The sequence below is a fragment of the Cibotium barometz genome, chromosome 50 (assembly GCF_041138505.1).
Source record: "Cibotium barometz isolate CiBa-2024 chromosome 50, ASM4113850v1, whole genome shotgun sequence".
In the NCBI taxonomy this organism is placed as follows: Eukaryota; Viridiplantae; Streptophyta; class Polypodiopsida; order Cyatheales; family Cibotiaceae; genus Cibotium; species Cibotium barometz.
The window spans coordinates 8,238,905-8,257,380 of NC_141095.1; the positions used below are offsets into that span (position 1 = coordinate 8,238,905).

Below are 18,476 nucleotides of genomic sequence, written 5' to 3' on the forward strand. Positions count from 1 at the left end.
TGTAAAACACCAAAGATTAATTGCTCAATTAAAATGCTCTGTTTCTCTGCAACCAGTGGACAGAAACATATACAACATAGACACACACATACAGTACACAAAGAAAGAAAGAGAGAGAGAGAGAGAGAGAGAGAGAGAGAGACAGAGAGAGAGGTTTGTCCAGTTTGGCACGATATGGCTCTTGCAACAACAGGATTGGAAGTGTGTTATCATGCCAAATCGCACAAATATAGATAGAGGGGTCGCTCAAGTTCTAGTTTTGCCCAGTATTTCACTGATCAGAAGAACAGAGAAGGCTTAAGCGGGGAGCCACGGCGCTGGATGCAAAATTAAGTGCTGCAAGGAGGAGCGATGTGCGGATGAAGACTCCAAAGCTCTTGAGGACCACAAAGAGAAGGTCTATTGACTTCACTCTACTGACGACCCTGAGGAGGTTATGGCACAGATAGAGGAGCCACAGCTTGTGAGAGGACAGACAGAGGAGCAAGGATTTCTAACTGTGGAGCCGAGAGAATCCAGTTCCCCCCTTTACTTTGTCAAGCAACATAATGATGAGGAACCCTATTCAGAAGACCAAGATATGGGGGCAGATGAAGATAAATAGGATAAAGTTAGTGTTCTCAGTCTGGTATCCCGTTCCAAACAACCTACTCACCAGCAGAGGCCCTCTATTAGGAGGGATTTCAATTTCTCAACGGAGGCTAAGGAGAGGAGAAAGGGCCAACTGGTGACACAGAGATGCAAAAGAAGAAGAAGAAGAAGAATCACCAAGTTCTTTGCACAGACATGAAGGACAAGAAGGAGGAAATTATTGAGAAGAGCAATGATATTGCTTTAATTGATGAGAGACTTTTTAATTTTGTTTATAACGCTGGAGCTGCTGATGACTTTCACATAATTGCTGAGATGTTTAACAGGCCTTTTCCAGTAGAGTCAATTTTGGACCAGCGTGCAGAGTACCTACTATCAAAATAGAGGGACGGTTTCGAAAAAGCAGTATCCAAAGAAAGGTTGTTGCTAAGGGATCTGGCTTATGTGCACTTGCTGGATTGTGCACCAAGCAAGAAGGCAAACAATTTTTTATACAAGAAGTACCAGCAACTCCCATCTTCCTACAAGCCTACTTGGTGTACCATGCACATGAGTTGCTATAGGCTGCTGTATGAGCCATTGGGATTCCTGTACTACTTGCAATGCCTCTATATAGAGCTTCCTGAAAGGGGTGAAGAACTTCTCTATGAAGGTACTATTGAATATGAGATTCCCCAAGAAGATGAGTTACCTTCTCAAGAGGCAGAAGTTGAGGAGTTAGAGTTAGTATAGGAGGAAGAGGAGGCCAAGTTTATGGATATTGTTGCTCTTAAGACATGCAACATACAGAGACCTCTGGATGTAGATCTCTATAAAGTGGACCAGTGTGGTCTAATATTGCCAGTATTATACTGCCAAAATTAATTATGGATAACAAACGTTATGTACTCTTATCTAACATTCAGAATATTTTCAGTCTTAGGGAAGATTTTTCTCTATCTGCTATTGCCAAATTTCAGGAAGAGAGCAGTGGTTTTGTCTCAAAAGATGACAATGAGATGACTTAGCATTGGAGGAAAATTATAATAGTAAAGAGTGTCTCAGCAGATGTTTGAGAAAAGCATAGAAGTTCAAAGATGATGGCTTTGTGCCAGATGATAGGACCTTCATGGAGCTTCATGCCAAATATGGCTATGATAAGTTGAATGACTCCAGTGGATGAACAGAATAGGAGAAGATAGCAAAATTCCTATTAAGCTTTGGCAAGACCAACTGTTTGTAAACAGATGAGACTCAAGTTCTGTGTGTGTGTGTGTGTGTCTGTGTGTGTGTGTGAAGAAGTGATATGTAGATTTATATTTTCTTAATTATTTTATTTTGAAGAGTACATTTGAAGTCAATGATGAATTCTTGCAACGGCATAAAAGGGAGTACTGTGGCCGAGATGCAGCTCTCTCTCACTACCTACCCAAATTGTCTAAGGCAAAGATGATAATCTACCACAAAATGCCATGAGCCAGGAAGGGAGAGTTGCAATTGTTTTATTCAAGACATTGTCCCTATTTCTAGGTGGAACAATTATTCCTAAAATTTATGAGAATGTTATTTTGATAAAAAAGTCCACTTCCTTAGAACTTTTTGGATGCTACCCTGGTTATACGAGCACACCTGAAGGGGTTAATTTCATACCTATGTTGCAGTAGCATTATCTCTAGGCATAGAGAACCCACAGGAACTAGAAGAGTATGGCAAACACCATTTGCTAAGGTATAAACGTAAGCCAGACGCGCATAGGATGACAATAATGCCCAAGGACAATGACACACTGAAGAGGGTTAGATGGAGATATGAAAAGCTTCTACACCTTGCAGAGTTTATAGATCCAAAGATGAGAGATATCCTGATGATTCCACCAGCAAGAGCTCCAAGGGATAAAATAAAAATTGTAGAGATTACACATAATGTTAACACAAGAACAAGGGCAGAATAGGAGGCCAGACGGGAGGAAGAGAACATGATCAGAAAAGAAAAGGATCAACAAGTGAATAGGCCCCCAGCGAATCTACAAGAACAGTACATCAAAGAAATAAAAGAGTAGGAAGCAACCAACCTGGAGATGCTAAGGAGCTTTAAGAGGGGTGTGTTTGTCTTTGTGGAAATGGAAGATGGTGAGAGACAACTCTCCCTTGACCCGGTGGATCTCAGGACTCTCATGGATATAGGACAGCACAGATCTCAGACACAATCCTATATATGTGCCTAAAGTAAGTATGTGAATTGCCTTTACTAATGATATGGTCTTTTGCTTTTTAGGTTTTTCCTTTTTCCTCAATGAGCTACCCTTGTTTTTGCAGTTTAATAAAGTGCTAGCTTCCTCAAGAGAGCCATTCTGAGATGTTTATTCTGAACTCACACAGCTGGCACCATTGCTAAGAAAAAAGAGCACTTCCCAACAACAGATACAAAAGTGGTTCACGTTTTTGAACATGCTCGAGGTTACAATAGTAATCCTTCCATATGATTCAGGGTATGTTACTTCTCTATCTTGATAGTCATATGCATTTAATAGATAAGGGATGCCTTAGTTATAGACATTTCTGCTTTTGCAAGAACCATTAGCCTTACGTGTATAGAATTGGATAAGAGAATTGTGCGGACCCTTAATTCAATACCAAGTTCACAACCTAAGTTAGGACTGTAATTAAACATCCAAATCACCTTTCTCCTAGTATCTTAGAGTGCTTGAAGTTGGCAGTGTATCTTATTGTGAAATCTTATTTGTTACGCAGTTGTATAAAAAGGCTTCTTGCTATTCTTGGTGCCCAATATGGAGACTATCAATTGTACAAGTTAGAGATCAAGCAGGTTCAAGTGTTCAAGCAAGGAGACTCACACTCCTATGGTTGGAGAGTGATGAGCCATGGCCATGTAGAATATATTCTCCAAAGTCTCTTCTCCATGAATCCCTTCATGTCTAAGGTAAGTGGAAGAATCATCGGCGGGTGGACATTGATTTAGCTAGGTTAGTTTGACATTGTGAATTTTGTGTACTCCATACCGCCTTACACAACTATGATAGCAACTATGTGGAGTGCTATAGAGTGACCATGGTATGTTTAATACTAAATAAGTCCATGGAGATTACTAATAATAACAACCTCCCGGACTTCCCTGATGCTATAGACGTTAAGATGCTTCTTTAGGGGATGAAGGGGGGGAGCCAAAGCCTTCTGAGCACATATAGGCCAATGCTGAAGGAAAGACAGAGCCAAAGCCTGAAGAGACAGAGTGAAGGCCCGCCGATGACGAGGTGAACAATGAAGAACCCAAGGTTGATGAGGCAAAGAAAGCTAAAGAGGTAGAGCCAAAGCCTGAAGAGAAGATAGAGGTAAAGCAAACTTAAGAGATAGAGCCAAGCCCTGATGAGGAGGTGAACAATGAAGAACCCAAGACTGTTGAGGGGCAAAGCAAGCTGAAGAGATAGAGCCAAAGCCTGAAGAGAAGACAGAGGCAAAGCAAATTGAAGAGACAGAGCCAAGCCCTGATGAGGAGGTGAACAATGAAGGAGGATCCCAAGGCTAGTGAGGATCCCAAGCCTGATGAAGATCCAAAGACTAATGTACCTGATGTAATGTAACCAACTCAATTTTAACAATTGTTTTTATTAAGTGCTTCTTGTCCCTTAACAACGATTATAAGTTTCAAAATCATATTGACATTGGTTAGAAGTATGAATCATGTTAATAATGGTTCTAGACGCTGAGGAGGCTTATCATCTTGGATGTGAATGGACTGCCGCTCAAAAGACAGCCTAAGAGCTTTGGACCAAGTGTTGCAGGGAATTACAAAGTTGGGGGAATGTATGTCATGCTAAGGTCCAAACTGTATCAATTCATCAACTTTGTAACTAAGCACTTTAGATTGGCCATCTGGTCCTCAATGATGACGTATAATTTGAGGCCTCTTGTCACGCTAGTTTTGAGAGAATCTAAGATTGAGGAGACATAATTTTATTTTGTATATGACCAAAGGCACTGTTATCTTGACCTAGGTGTTTGTCATCCTGGCAAACCTAGGGTACTATTGCATATGAAGCGCTACAAGGATATCCAACATCCCTATGATCCCACAAATACATCCCTATGATCCCACAAATACATTATTAATTGATGATACCCCAAACATGGATCACCCCTTCCTTTTGAAGGTAACCCAGATGATGTTTATTTGGAAGAACAATTGATTCCATATTTAGATGGATTGTACAAGTAAAAAGACTCTGTACAAGATTATGTAATGAGAAATCTATTTTTATAATGTGATGTCTTCAACTTTCCTATTCCCATTGAAGTAATGTGTCCTGAAAAATAGGATACATTGTCTTGTTTTTTGAAAATAAAAGTCAGACAAAAGTCTCTTGATTAATTATGTTAAAAGAGTACATTCAAATGGGTAATGTCAAGTAGGAGTGTCATTCACAAGATGGACTTGATTAATTATGTGAAAAGATTACATTGAAATGGGTAGAGTCAAGTAGGAATGATCTTGACTGTAATACCCAATTCTTTACATTGTATTAGTCTCTCCCTTCTAAGGAGGACCTTTCTTCCACTATGAATGAAAGTAAAGTTTGCCGACATGTCTTGCAAGGATTCTTCGACAATATCCTTCCTTAGCTCTTGTAGATTGCATTTCTCCCGTATAGAAACAATTGTCACCAGTGTTGAAGCTTCATCAATTACTTCAATGTCTATGACTTTGTTGTCCATTGCACTTGCAACTTCTTGATCCATTGGCACCAACTCTCCATTGATGTAACAGGACCTGCTATACCAGAAGGACAAGATAAAAGTTTGAGCTGCAACAATCATGTACTTTGCAACTATTGTCTCCAGTGCAATGTTACAATGGATATCGTCAAAAACTTTACTCTGCCATCCCTCATCAAGAAGTCTTGCTATCCAAATCTTTGCAAATGAGCATGGTTCTTGCTATCTTCAAAAAAAGCAAAAAAGCTCCATAAACACAGTAATTGGTAGTAGGTAAACCACAATTCTCACTCCACGAGTTGGAATTCTCCCTCATAGGAAGTGTTACACATCCTTGAAGAGCTTGCTCCTTGCTAAATCCATTACTGAGGAGTCTGGGATAGGCCAATCCATGAAGTTCCACTCAGCTTGTAAAGTTACCTCTTCCAAGTGACCACAATTGTGTTTCTTGTTTAGCAGATGGTAGAAAGGATCGTAGAAAAAGATACCTGCATCTACAAGGCTTTTGTTGCTCCTCCCTTCATACTCTAGCCAACCAATGTGTGCATGAACCACATTCATAATTCTAGTGATGCACTCAACTGACTCCCACTCCTCATAGGATGAGGGATACACATCTGCAACCATAGAGATGGAGAGTTTACATTGTTCATGAGACCATTATGAGAAAATGGAAGATTAACAAGCAATATATTAATTTACATTTTGGTCTATGTGAGGGAAAAGATATGTCATCTTGACTCTCAAGCACAAGCTCATTATGCATATATACATGCTGCACTAGGACCTCCTTGATGGTTGTCCTTCCAGCCTCTATCTTGAAGTCTTTCACTCTTCCTTTTTCCATGATGCCCTGAAGATATTCTTGTTGCTTGTCTTTCTTTTCTTCCTTTGCTGCATAAGGACCCAGGTGCCCTTAGTGATTAGCACTTAAGTCCACTGATTTTTCACGTTGATAGAGTTGGATACAAGTATGGCAAACACTGATGTTATTGGTCTCCTTGCCCTAGGAATCGAATCATCTATGATGGTATTAGTGGGGCGAAATCGGGATGATAAAAATGAGATTTTCTACCCATCGTTTCAAGAGGAAATGGAGTGCAGAAGGTTGAAGCTTGGGGAAATGGAGTGCATAAGGTAGAGGAAATGAAAAGAGCGCGAGAAATTGTTTAAGCCAAAGAGGAAGTTTGAGAAGGAGGGAATTTTCACTCCTCTGCAACAACAAAGATACATGTATTTAATATATGGATAGGAATAGAAGTTTCCCTCTCTACAAAAGTGTAGGTGTGTTTAATGCATTTGGGTGTGTTTAATGCATTTAGGTGTGTTTTTGTGTTTAATGCATTGGGTGTGTTTAATGCATTTGGGTGTGAAAAGTGACTATCAAGTGTATTTAATATATGGATAGGAATAGAAGTTTCCCTCTCTACAAAAATGAAGGTGTGTTTAATGCATTTGGGTGTGTTTTGTGAAAATTGACTATCAAGTGTAAGTAGAATATCAAGTGTAAGTAGAATACAATTTGAGGTAGAAAAGAATAATTTTTGGATTTAGGAAACAGAAATAACCTATTTTTCAACGTAACCTTGCCTTCTTCTTGATTGGATGTGCTCCATTTTCTCTCTCTATGAAAAGGCCCTATTACGAATAACCTCCAAAATGTCCTAATGATGGGTATAGAAGAACATTCTTTAGAGTAGAACCCAAAAGAGAAAACAAAACCTTCTAAATCCAAGAAAAACAAGAGACAACAAACTATCAAAACCAAGGTTGAATTAAAGGACAGGGAAAAGGAGCTTATGGAGGACATAAAACCAAAAGGAGATATAAACCCAAAAGAGCCAAAAGCTTTACATGATGCAGAAACATCCACCTTAAAGGCCACCACGCAAACCACAAAACCCATATGTGCGACACACAGTACAAAAGCCCAAAAGAAAATTTGATCTCGTCATATGGGCAAACATAATGAAAAATTGACAATCCAAATAAAGTCTGAAGATGAAACAAGTTCTAGTATGTCACGTAGTGAGGATAAAACAAGTTCTGACTCTTCACTCAGTGCACCTCATAGACCAATCAAGAAAATAGAACCCACCCAACTATCCCAAATTGAAAATCATGATCATATGACATGTGTGGAATGCAAAAGGCAAGCTCAAAAGAGCATGCTTAGCTTGGTTGAGTGTCTTACAAGATCATCATTTGTGATTGAGCCTCATAATGCCAATCCTAAAAAAGCAACCAAAATACAAAGCCCAGAGGAGTATCGCTTCCCCTTTCAAGAGAGGAAGACATACTCTTACAAATTGCACGAAATATACGCTTGAGAAAGCACATGAGGAATTCGATAATTCCCCTATAAAATTAAAGCAGTCCCTCAAAACCTCATTTGGAGAAATGCTCTTCTCTCATGGGGGTGAAGCTCGGGTGAAGCCTGCATAACTTCAGCACTTGCACCTTTAATGGTTCATGAGTTATACCAGGACGTAAAGAAATCGACAACCTAAACTCATCCCTGCAAACAATAGTCTTGCAAGAGGAGCCAATGGACAAAACATTGAAGTTTCATGTTACTTTAGCTACACTACTCAAACAATCGGTGGAGATATGGAATTTACATTCCATATTACCCTAGATTCCCTTGAGTATGATGCGTCCTTGTTGGATAGGTGAATTGTTGTATTCAATAGATGAATCCATGAGTATGATGCGTCCTTGTTGGATAGGTGAATTGTTGGTGGATATAAACAGTCACCTTAAACACTCGTGAAGACATTGTACAATTGCTTTTATATGGGAGAATGAGACCATAGAGGAGATGGAACTTCCAATATATCTTACTGAAAAGATCCCTAGGATTCTGGTTGGATTGGAAATTTCAAATAAAATCACCACAGCTCAAGCAGAGCTCTATCCAACACGAGAACACAATATCATGACCCTCGAGCTATGGGATTTGTTAGGTCAACCAACACTCATGACACACCATGAAAGAATTTCCTTTACACAAGACTTGAACATGCCATGTTTGGGGTACTTTGAATATAAAATGTATATTGAAACTACCCCCCTTACTTGCAAGTTTTTTGTGGTTGAGTATGTGTTCGAAGTAGATTTGATCTTGGGGCATAAATGGACTATTGCTGCCCAAGAACCACTGTGCTTTGCTAGCAATAGAGTCATCATGATGGTCAATGACAAAAAGTTGACAATACCATATTTCAAGGAAGAGGATCCAACTTTGATGCTGAACACAAAAGGTTACAAGCCTCTTCCACACAGAAGCCCCCTACATAATGACCTACCATCTACGTCAACAACAACTGACTCCGTTAGAGCATCTACTCCTTTAACCCCATCCTCACCACCAAAGTTAGATGCCAATACCTCACAATCAACAGCTATTCTTGATGAAGTTCCCATAGCGCAACCATCCATCTCTAACAAGGAACTCAAAATAAAAACCTCAAAGCCTATGCCTCTTCATTGACAAACCCCACCAAAGGAGACAACCGCATGCTCGAAAGCCTCATCTCATCGACAGCCATTCCACAAGAAACTCTATTGTGCTGATAAATTTGTGATAATCATCATTTTGTATTTAACCCTTGGTTAATGCCTGTAAACCTCACTCAAATTCAAGATTATTCACAGCCAAAATTACATTTGGGAATGTGCATAAGAATGAATGCTATACACATTATGTATTGGGCACATTACATCAGTGTCAAAATGGGATCAGACACTGTCCTTGTCCAGAATAAGGCAAGAGGTAAGACCTCCCACATAAATTTGGGTTTGCATTGCATAATGACACAAGATAAACATCAAAAACCTAAAGGAACTGTCAGCAAATCATTTGAACATATTGCTCACATGAAGCAAAAAGACCTGACGGACAAGCTCATGGCCCCAGCCATGAAAGAAGAAGAACATCTCCTTCCAAGAGGAAGATCCACACCAAGAAGAAAAGCTGAAGGAAGACATGGACACGAGAAGAGAAGCTGCCCCAAGAAGACTGAATGAAGAGATGGACGCCTGAAGAGAAGCTGCCACGAGAAAAAGATTGAAGACAAGAGAAGATGTGAGGCTCCAAACAGTGAGGAACCATGTGAAAATCTCAGAGAGAGAGAGAGAGAGAGAGAGAGAGAGAGAGAGAGAGAGACCCCACAACCCAATGTAACCATGTAAAAATCTCAGAGAGAGAGAGAGAGAGAGAGAGAGAGAGAGAGAGAGAGAGAGAGAGAGACCCCACAATCCAATGTAACCTGCCCCAACAAAGTAAAACCACCTCTGAGCCACCGATGATGTAGGCCACGTGGTAGATAGATGTATGTGTGAGCACTTTAGTCAAGGTCGCAAGCAACTATAATAAGCCTTGGACACATAGAGAGAGAGAGAGTGTCAAGGACTATGAGTTTAGGGACTTGAGGCACTGGTCGCGGACTATCAAGTACAAGAGAGACTTGGTACAGGGTCCAGGTGTGCTAAGTTAACTTGAGGGGAGGTGTGCTAGGCACTGGTCGCGGATTATCAAGTAAGAGGGAAACTTGGTATAGGGTCTAGGTGTGCTAGGAGTATTCACTTGAGGGGAGGTGTTGAAATATACAAGTGAATAGGGTGTGTTCGGGAACAAGCCCTTGGTTAGAGGCTGTAAAAGAGAATGTGTAAATGTGAGAGAACAAAAAGGTGAGAAGAATTTAAGAAGTGTGGAGATATTCTGGGAAAAGTGAAGAAGTGGAGAGAATCAAGCAAAAGAGGTGGAGTGAATCAAGGAGAAATCAGTGGGATTAGATGCTTGGATGTAAACTCTATAAATTGAGGCATTGGCCTAATGAGAATTTACTGGTTTTTTATTATCCATGCCTACATTAAGCTATTTGCTAATTACTCACTAATTATATCTTAATTATTTACTAATCACTTTGTTAATAATGTTGATTCTAGTATTTGATCCACCATAGCTCATCACATTGCTCTAATTTCAACAAGAAGAACTATCCTTAAACTTAAATCCAAATTATGGAATTAAAGCATAAATTTACCATAATTTTATTAACATAAAAGCATAAAAATACTATTTTCTTAACCTCTAGCTTAACAAGCTTAGAGTTTAGTTTTGAATTAAGAATTTATCAATGAGAAGCATTCTTTTTCTAAAGAATTAGCCATAGGAATGACTATTCTTTTGGGAGAGAGAGATATACATAAAAAGCATTCTAAATAAGCATAAAGATTCACTTTTTGTGATTAATCATTAAAGTTCTTAGAGAAAGCTTGATTTGCATTAAAAACAACTAATTAGAAACTTCTCAAGCTTAAAAGGGGTTGAGAAGTGAAATCATTTGAGAATATTAACAGAAACCATGAAATTTCTTCTTACCTCTCTAGGTTTGGCTTGCTTCTTTATCTAAGTGAAGTGCCTAACCAATCAATTGGTTTAGTGAGTTGAGAAGAAAGCTCCAAGAGTTGTTGAAGAGAGAGAGAGAGAGAGAGAGAGAGAGAGAGAGAGAGAGAGAGAAGCTCCAAGCTCCCCAAAAGTAGAGGATTTTTAAAGGATAATAGAAAATATAATTATTTTAATGTAATACTGACATGGTATAGCTCACAGATGAGAATACAAAAGAATGAGGGTCTATTTATAGGTGAGGGAGGTTACTAACTGAGTCCATTTAAGTTCTAGAATTTTTTAGCTTCCGTTTGACTGAATTTGGACAAGATTTAGACCAGTTTAGCTCCCAGTTTGATCTAGGAGAGAGGAGAGATAAAAATTATCACAATTTTTTTGAATTAAAAAACCTTCCCACACATGTGAAGAAGGCGCCTACCTCAAGAGTCCCCCTCTCCTTACCAAGGTGTCAAAAATTCATCATTTCTCTAAATATCTCTTTTTTTTAGTAATATCTCTTAATTTTTAACTAATAGTTGGATCCTCTACTTCTAGGTGAAGGTCACAATAGCATGACTTTGGGTACTTGCTTCAATGGCAATTGTCTTGTTTACATTCCATTTGTTTTTTGTGTGGCTTGGGTTTTTGCTTAGAAAGACACACTTACCATTTATTTGGTAGGCCTTCCACTAAGAGTTTGAAGACTAGGACTTCTTTTTGTTTCTACTTCTTCACATAAGTGGCGACATGAGAGAGAGAGAGAGAGAGAGAGAGAGAGAGGGTTTAAAAGTAGGGTGAATTGGTAAAATGCAAGGATCCTTTTCCACTTAAGACATTGTTAAAGTGTTTTAGTTGGAATAAAACCTCGTTCTCTTAAGGATGGAAAGGTGTATGTAGAGCATTAGACCTAAATAGAGAGGTTAAGTCTATCTTGTTATTTGAAAAATTGGTATAGATATGTGAGATAATTAGGAAGCATTATATACACGCATGGTCTCAAATGTCATGATTTGCAACTCTAAGTTGAAAGGCAACAGAAACTAGTATAATGGTATTTTAATGGCACTGTGTGTTAAGAGACCAGGGAGGAGTTAGCTAATACGGAGCATGACCCATACTTAAAGGATAACTCACCCATTACAATGAGGGCATAACATTTCGTCAAAAACGTGGAAAATAGGGCCATCGTTGCGATAGTGCAGGGTAGTGCCATGTAATCACTTAGAAAAAAAGTATTTTCCCAAAAATGGAAAACCTTTATCTAAGAATAGTGAAATTATTTATAAAAAAAAATCTTGAAATCTTAAAATTTTTATTCCATAACTTCTCAAAATCTTGAAGTATTTGTACTATTAAGTATTAAATTTGAAGGTATTTTTCCAAAAAATACGCAGGTGCAAACTACACCAAACCCGGGTTTTTGTGATGTAACACAAAGTTGGTTGATTTGTTGTTGTGTAAGGGGGTGAATCTATGTTGATAATTTACGGGTGGGTAAGGCAAGGAGGGGCTTGGCCATGGGGGCGGTACGGGAGGCAGCCTCGGAGAGGTCCAAGTTGTGATGACCATAGGGGAGCCTCCAGTCAAAGCGATGCACAAGGTTGGCCAAAACTAAGCCCACCATAGCCAAGCCCAGATTCATACCCGGGCACCCCCTACAGCCGGCCCCAAAGGGCAGCAGCTCGAAGTGTTGTCCGCGCCAGGAATCGGTCCGGGCGGAAAGCGTCCGCCTGCTCTCCCCACACCTTGGTGTCCCTTCCCATCGCCCACACGTTCACTAGCAGGCTTGTTTTCTTGGGCAGCTTGAAACCCCCCACAACTTTCCCATTTTCTAAGCTCTTTGACATCTGGCGCACTACCAATGGCACTGGTGGGTGCAACCTCAACGTCTCCTTTACCACTGCCTGCAGGTAGTTGAGCTTTGGTATGTCTGCATCCGCAACTGCAATTAATTTGCTTTTACTTTTATCATTGTCTTCATCATCAGATAAAAGGCTAGCTTGCTTTGATGTACTCAACTCTCCTCTTGTAGCTTTTGCATGCAGTGAGGATTTCTCAGTAGCTCTGCCATAGCCCACTTCACCGTTGTGGTAGAGGTCTCCGTGCCAGCACTCAACAAGTCCTAGGACAACATAACACCATCAATAACATTGCCCAAAACACCATATAATGCTATGATTATTTAAAGGATCGAGTACTTTATCAAAACTTAACCCTACCAGCAAGATGCTCTTGATCGACTCCTTTCCTGCCCCTCCATCTCCCTTGTAAATGCCTATCAGCAAGTCCAAAAAGTCCATAGCCTTCACGTCCACTCCTTGGCCTCTGCCCTCTAGCCTCTCCATCACCACTTCTTCCAAAAATGTGTCCAGCTCTTTGGCCAGACTATCCATCCGTTTCTTGTAACCTTGTATATCAAGCCACCTTAGACATGGAATCAAATCGCCTATAATGGGAGCTCCGAACAAAACCGCCATCAAGAGCATGCTGGTCATCATGTTGCCCACAATATTGAAAACAAGTTTTCTAACCTCAATGGGGTAAGTTTCATGGATGTTATCGGTGGCTAATTGGCACTCAACGAGGTGGAGAGCCAAGGCCATTTCATCATTTCTAGCTTGCTCGAACATCTCAATGCGCTTGATGGTGAGGATTTCAGCGGTGTAGAGCTTTCTGAGCTCTCTCCAGTTGGGGCCATGCTCCATCAAAACGACGCTTTTGCTACCGTAAAAGAGACGCTTGCTGGCTTCCAATTGTGGGCGGTCTGAGAAGTCTCGGTCATGGGCTTGCAAAAACTCCTTGGCCCACTCTGGAGAAGAAACCACAACAGTGGGCATGCAGCCCAGGCGCAGGAAAAACAAGGAACCATAGCTGTGTGCAAGCTTGTAGAGAGACTGGTGGAGAGGCCTATGCAGCATGTGAAGATGGCCAATCAGTGGCCATCCAGGAGGGCTTGGTGGGAGAAGCAGCGGATGGGGATTCTTTCTTCTTATCAGAGCCACCAACAGGCAAGCAGCAAAAGCAAATACTATACAATATGGCTCCATCTCTCTGGCGGCTGGTCTTTTACGAACTCTGCACAGAAAGTTGTTTCCCTGTAACCTTACCACCCCAATCCCAATACTTATAAGATCAAGCAAATACGTGTCGATATCGCCTTGGTGTACCTTCCTATCTGCCTTAGCCAGCTTGCACGGCACGTGGCGCCTGTTGAGAGCACCTCCCCCCTGATGGTCAGCGTTGCCAGAAAAGGGCAAACTCAAACAAAGACGTGCAGCACTGACGTGTACCTCGTGGCTTCCCTCCTCTCCAAGCGTCTGACCTGGCAAAAAAGTAAGGGTGGTGAACCCCGCATGATTTTTGAAGGACACCCTTGCCCTTCACGGGTTCGGTAAATTTTAGTGTAATTTTTGAGTGACATTTTAAATTTTTGCAAGTGCCAAAATGCTCAAAAATGAGAGTGACCTTTGTTAAAAAGCAACTATGGTGGTGACCTTAGTGTGACCACGTCCCTTGGACCTTGCCAGAAAAGATGATAACCCCTCTCTCTTCTCGCTCGAGAATCCAAGGTTTATTTTTGCAAGTTACAGTATCCTTCTAAGAGGCATTTGGCCTTCAAGAGCAACAGACTTAAAGAAAAATTTTGACCCCTCAATAGAAAGTTAAACTTAAAAAAATAGCCCCTCTCAAAGAAAGGCAAAAAAAAAAGACCTTTCTATCGAAGGTAGCTTTTTGAGATTTTTTGAAAATATGTTATATTAATAAATATAAAACCATGCATTTTATTATTAATGTTATATTATTTTATTTTTTAGGCCTTGCAATCTTCCTAGACAATCAAAGCTAGTTGAAACTACAGCTACATAGTACATTTGACTTGGTATTGCAACTTGCAATTTTGGCAACCCCATTCGGAACACATAGAGGCTGTTCATATGGTGTAAGTGCAATGCCTCTCGTGGGTAGCTCGTGTCCCACAAATTTATTTACACATAAAAGTGCAATGCCTCTAGTGGGCAACTTATGTCCCATAGATTTGTCTACACAACTTTTTGAAAGCCACATGTTGCCTCCACTCATAGACAACTAGTTCTACATGCCCTTAGGTAAGCAACACATCATTGTCATGCATCTCCAATGGTCCTCCCGCTTTGTTGAGGAGAAAGCAAGCTTCCAAGTGTGTTCAGCCTATGGTGGTTGTATCCTCGAGAAAAATGCATGTATGCATGAATGAACCCTGGATTCCACCTTAACACGGATAGCAACATGTAGCATCTCCAATGGAATCTAGCATTGATGGTGGGAATGAGGAAATTAACAATCCAACTAGTGGGAAAACTCTTAGGAATGTTGCATAACAATGGGTAAGCAATTTGCTGGTAAAGATATCTCATGCCTAAGTGTTTGATTTTCAAATTTGAAGCTCTTTGAGGCAGGAAAAGTCATTAGTTCAAATGACCATCACAAATCTTGATTTGCCATGGGTAAGATATGGATGCATATTTTGATAGAAAAGTTTGCAAACTTAGTGAATGTGAAAGCATGTGAGATGCAATATAAAGACTTTATGATCAGACTGAAGCGAGCATGGCTAGGAATGAGTATTCATGTAGCATGGCAATTTTGTAGTCATGGATAAGGAGTGGGGTCAAACCTATGGTGAAATGAAGCTCCTTTGGTGCATGCATGCATAGTCATTGTTGCAAGCACAGTGGAATGTGAGAGGGGTTTTTCAAAGATGAACTGGATCAAATGTGAATAGTGGAATCCTTTAAGTATTGAATATGCTTATGTTCCTTTCTTACAATGGCTCCAAAAACCCGATATAGGTAGATTAGGATTCCTTCTATATTTTGTGGGATAACTTGAAGAGACATCATAATCCTGAGGTCATGCGTATTGGATTTGGCCCAAGTATAGATGTGTTTGGGCCTCGCACATTGGCCTTGATGGTGTGTGCCACATTAAGTTAGCTTCCTTCTACTAGTTTCACCCTTGACGTTATGACCCTTGTACATATGGAGCTGAGGTAAAACCAATACACACCATGCCAATGTCAAAAGTGAATTTAATGTTCAAAATGGATCCAATGTTTTGCAAATGAATGCGATGTGTCTTCTTTATGTTCCTTGGAGTGTTGAGAAATTGGGTTACAAAGAGCACTCAATTGATTGCCACAACTTGATTGCTTTTGAAGAAGGGACACTATGAGGATAGGGAAGAAGGAGGGTACCATTGGAAAAGAGGGAAGGAAAGAATTAAATGTAGATGAAGGAAGCAACATACCGAGAGATAGGGGGGAAACAAGAAGAAAGAAAGAAGGCAATATCAAATAAGGGTCAAGGGGGGTGATGTAGGATCACCCAATTTCCCAGTTTCACTTTACCCTTCCTTGTGATATCATCAAATTGGCAATCTTACACTTACGATTTGACAACTACACTAGCCCATGGTGACAAGCTTCTTCAAGAGTAAAAATGGATGCTTCACAATCTTGTTGCCGGTCATTCTTTCTTTGCTTCATCTTAAGCCTCAAAGCATCAGCAAAAGATGGACTCGAAGAAGTCCTAAGACAAAGAAGAGATGAGGTCCTCAAGCAGGGGGAGGAGCAAGAAACGAAGTATGGAAAGGGACTCTAGGTTAGCCAACAACAAGGTTAATTAATCCTTTGTTGAGTGTCTTGAGGAGCCATATAACGAATATTATAGGCTCTAAAGGTTAGGGCTCCAAAGCTTCACATAATGGGGATCCTAGCAACTTAGTAATGATACAATTGTTGCACAAAATCTTGCCATTCTTTTGTAGATGGACCCAAGACATAAGAAAGATCAAACTACGTAGTGGATCGATGGAATCACGCTGTTAGTTGCTACGTTATTTGATGGAATCATGTCTCTTGTGACGTTAGAATCGACATGCACAGTGCACACACTATGTGCCGTGTTTGCTGAGGTCATGCATTCGTCTGTAAACATGGCCCGTTTTAATAATACTTACGACAAGATTAAGGGCACAATCATGATAGTCATGGAGGCAGCCACTCATCAGTTATCACAGCTCAGTCATGGCAATCATGGTTAACTTAATCATAGCCATGTCAGCATTAATCTGACAGCGATTGTGCTGAAGGGCGACGGTATCATGTTGGAGGAGATGCAATGGAAACATGCCGTTTGTGCTGACATAAGCCAAAATCACGTCATTTATGCAGACGTAAGCCAAAATCATGTCACTTGTGCTGACGATGTGGCAAGATCACACTGGAGAGCTGGCAACGATGGTGTAACTGGTGAGCACGGTTGAGCTAGTAATCACGGCATATGTGGTGAGTTGGTCGAGATCATGGCTAAGTCTCATTAAGGCAAGGTTGGCATTCAAATGTAGCTCGCCCATCAAGTTTTATAGAGACCCTATAACTGGCAATAGTTAATAATGCCTCCCCAAGTGCAGAGGATAGACCAGGAGGGAGAATTAAGAGAACCAAGAATAGGACTACACGATGAGAAGAGAGAGAAACATGAGAGAGAGAGAGGAAAAAGAGGAAAGAGGCCCTAATTAGTCTAATCATCTTACTAACTAGAAAAAACTAGTCAGTTAAGTGAAATTATACAATAATGATGGATTTTTTAATGACTTTTAAGCAAATTAAGTCCCCTACACACAATGCTAACATGCTATTTCTTCTAGTGCACCCAGAAAGGGAAATTTTATGCGAAATTAAACCTACTTATTCAATACTAATGCACACAAAGAGAGCCACCAATTGATAGGAATGCATATTCCTATACACCTTGGGACGTAAAATGAATGCAATCACATCAAAATTGAGTCCACTCTCATCCAATCAACATCCCCATCAATCCTAATGCCCATTGGAGGCTTGATTTTTTTATTTTCTTGACTCTTTGCCTCACTAATCACTACCTTAATGAAAAAACCAATCCAACTAGTGAATTCATCTCGATGAAAATCAATCTTGCTTTTTTGATGGATTTTCTTGGACATTAAGCTTCCTCATATGCGTCCCTACACTCTAAACATTAAAATGCAACCAAAAACCTCCCTAATCATGTAAAAATTAACCAATAAACTCTATGTCAAAACATGCAAGAGGGTTAATATGTAATGCTACTTTATTATTTGATGCAGTTAGTGCTAATCAAACCTAATTCTACCTATGTGTATGCTCTAACTACATGAATAAACAATCCTAACATCATCAAAACAACAAATCACACAACTAATTAGACAAAAACACCTTCTTGAAATAGGAGAAACAAATAAAAGAGTGCAAGGATCACAAAAAACTCACACAAAATGCCACTCTTTTTCATGGAATCTCACACGTAGATTAGAGAAATACGAGTGGTGGCAAAGCCAAGGGATTGGCAGTAGCCAGCAGCACCAAAAATGTTAAGGCTAAGAGATAACTTCGAGGGAACCACTCACCTCAACGTGTCATGAGGGATCTTTCCGATGTGACCGAGCTCATAACCCTTGAGGTCTTCAAGCTCAAAACCACCATGGGTAGCTTTACCATTCGCCTTCTCCCATGAGCATTGTCACACTGTCGCGTTGCTCTATGGGCACTACTCCCTCCTGTCACCTCAAATCCCTAACACACACTCACTAACATGCATTACAGAGAACATTAGAGAGAGGCATAGCAAGAGGGAAACCTCAATTTCACAATGGGACAGTGTTCTTGCATTATGAGAGAAATTGCCTTTTATACAATGGCCATAAGTGTTCACACACACTTAAGCTACGTGGTTGATCAGGTA

At 40.3% G+C, this 18,476-nt stretch overlaps 1 pseudogene across 1 annotated transcript; it reads right to left on the reverse strand.

Annotated features, from left to right (window-relative positions):
• Nucleotides 1–11,987: 11,987 nt before the first annotated feature.
• On the reverse strand, nucleotides 11,988–13,785 carry LOC147609778 (cytochrome P450 71AU50-like; annotated as a pseudogene). The gene is made up of 2 exons (XR_015264161.1): nucleotides 12,912–13,785; nucleotides 11,988–12,814 (listed from the first exon to the last, which is right to left on the reverse strand). The product of XR_015264161.1 is annotated as a cytochrome P450 71AU50-like (transcript).
• Between the last annotated feature and the right edge of the window lie 4,691 nt (nucleotides 13,786–18,476).